This window comes from Eublepharis macularius, chromosome 6 (assembly GCF_028583425.1).
Source record: "Eublepharis macularius isolate TG4126 chromosome 6, MPM_Emac_v1.0, whole genome shotgun sequence".
Taxonomy (NCBI): domain Eukaryota; kingdom Metazoa; phylum Chordata; class Lepidosauria; order Squamata; family Eublepharidae; genus Eublepharis; species Eublepharis macularius.
Window position 1 is genome coordinate 5,924,064 of NC_072795.1, and position 2,485 is coordinate 5,926,548.

At 44.0% G+C, this 2,485-nt stretch overlaps 1 pseudogene; it reads left to right on the forward strand.

Annotated features, from left to right (window-relative positions):
• The first annotated feature begins 660 nt into the window (after positions 1 to 660).
• Positions 661 to 1,177, forward strand: LOC129332465 (60S ribosomal protein L21-like; annotated as a pseudogene).
• The last annotated feature ends 1,308 nt before the right edge of the window (positions 1,178 to 2,485 follow it).

The following is a 2,485-nucleotide window of genomic DNA, read 5'->3' on the forward strand; positions in this document are numbered from 1 at the left end:
CTTCAAGTGGAGGAGTGGGGAACCAAACCCAGCTCTCCAAATTAGAGTCCCACGCTCTTAACCACTACACCAAACTGGCTCTCTTATAGGTGCTACTTATAGGTCTTATAGGTGCTACTGATTCTCTGACAGAGAGAAGAGGGAGAGAGGTGGGTCCAGCAAGAGTCCAGTAGCACCTATACGACTAACAAAATTTGTGGTAGGGTGTGAGTTTTTGTGAGTCACAGCTCACTCTTGCTCTTTTCTCTCAATTTTTTTTATCACTTGAGAACAAATAGTGCTGTTCGACATTTTTATGTTGATAGTAAAAGATCAATCCGGGACAAAAATCCAGATGAATCCTTGGACTTTGACTGTGTGCAATAAATTTACATTTGCATGCTCACCGAATATTGAAGGCACAACAGAAAAAATATGGCCCTGCTTTCAGACTAGAGTTCGTTCCCCCATTGCCTGGCACTCAGTCAAGAAGGAAATCTTTATTTTTGGACAGGGAAAGAACAAGAAACATGACTCACTGGCTTTTTCCAAAGAACAAGCAACTCGTGCAGGAGGGTAAGGTGGAAGCAGTTCCTTAGCAGTATTTATTAAAAATATTTGTATACCACTTGTCCCCTAGGTGACTAAATTTTTTAAAAAAAAATATTATAAAGCTTTCGGTCTCCAGCGCCATTTTGCAGTAATCGGGCAAGATGACCAATACAAAGGGGAAGAGGAGAGGGACTCGTTATATGTTCTCGAGACCCTTCTGCTAACATGGTGTTGTCCCTCTGGCTACTTACATGCGCATTTACAAGAAGGGCGATATTGTAGACATCAAGGGCATGGGTACAATTCAGAAAGGCATGCCCCACAAATGTTACCGTGGCAAAACAGGAAGAGTATACAACGTTACCCAGTGTGCTGTGGGCATTATTGTGAACAAGAAAGTTACGGGTAAAATTCTCGCCAAGAGGATTAATGTGCGTATTGAGCATATTAAGCATTCTAAGAGCAGAGACAGCTTCTTGCAGCGTGTGAAGGAAAATGAAAAAAAGAGAAAGGAAGCAAAGGAAAAAGGCACTGGGTTCGAGCTGAAACGCCAGCCTGCTCCTCCAAGAGAAGCACACTTTGTGAGCACCAATGGGAAAGAGCCAGAGCTGCTGGAACCAATTCCATATGAATTCATGGCATAATGGATATGGACAAAATAAAATCTTTTAGAGAACTGAAAAACAAATATTATGAACAATCTATACTTTAAAAAAATCTCTATGAACTCCCCTTGCTACCCTAAACGCACTCTGCACTCTGCAAGGAGGGAACTCGCTGCTACCGAACTGAGGGAGCTGAGCAGACTATGCTCCAGCCCTCGGTCCTAGAGTGGCAGCGGAGCAGGCCTGGTGTTTTCTCTGTCCTCGAGTGGGAGCTAGTGACTGGGGCAGAAGGAGGAGGGAGCGCTGGGCACCACCAACCGCATGGAGAGGCAGGTATGCAGGGGGCTGACTGCTGGCTCCCTGGGCTGCCCTCCTCAACATGGTCCTGGACTTCAACGGTACCAGCAGTGCAGCGGGTGGGATTCTCTCCCTCTTCTCTCTGCCAAGAATTGCAGCGAGTGGCCGTTCTTTCAGACTACACTTCCCATGGAAACTTGTGGGAAACTGACACACGAAGAACACGTGTCGGGCGTCTCGTGTAGTTTCCCTCTCAGATGTACATGATACTCTGGCAATAAAGAGGATCGTCACCGTTTCAATGAGTCAGAAAGCAAAAGTCTGGATATCGTGGCTTCATATTTCACGATCACATTGCTGAATTTATTTGAAGTACACCAAACAAGAAACAAGACATGAGAATCGGCAAGTCTGGTTTCTGTTACGATCTGAAAATATTGTTTTGAGTTTTGCATCGGTAACGATGGCAGAAAATTTTGGGATTGTAGATGCTACATCCTCACATAGAGAAGTTTGTTGGCTTCGGCGCAGAGGTTGGCGAAGTCCACCTTAAAAAGTCACTTTCAGGCTATGACTTCCATTCAGAACACCATTGGCTGATATGTGGATACCAACTTGGGACCCAAGCAACATGTCCCAAAAGTCTAAGCTCTGTGTATCTTTTCCTGAGGACTTCTAAGAACAACATACAAGATTGGAGTTCAAACATCAGTCGTCTTGTATAATGAGTGCCCATCCAACAGATTTGTATAGCACATATTGCCAAATCAAAGACCAATACCACACAGACAAGGGTATCTACTGTATCAGTAGATCATTTTAGAATCCTGTGGACCGTAGAGATCTGCACGAGTGACACCTCGGTTACTGCAAGTTAACAGATGGAGGTTTTTGAAAGAATAATTTGTAGACCACTGTGAAAATATTTCCAGCAGGGAAATACTGTTGAGTTGGAGTACACTTTTATGTTCATCATCATGCCTTCTGTGCAGTCCCACATTTATTACTATTTTATTTATTTTATTTGACTTATACGCCGCCCTCCCCACGAA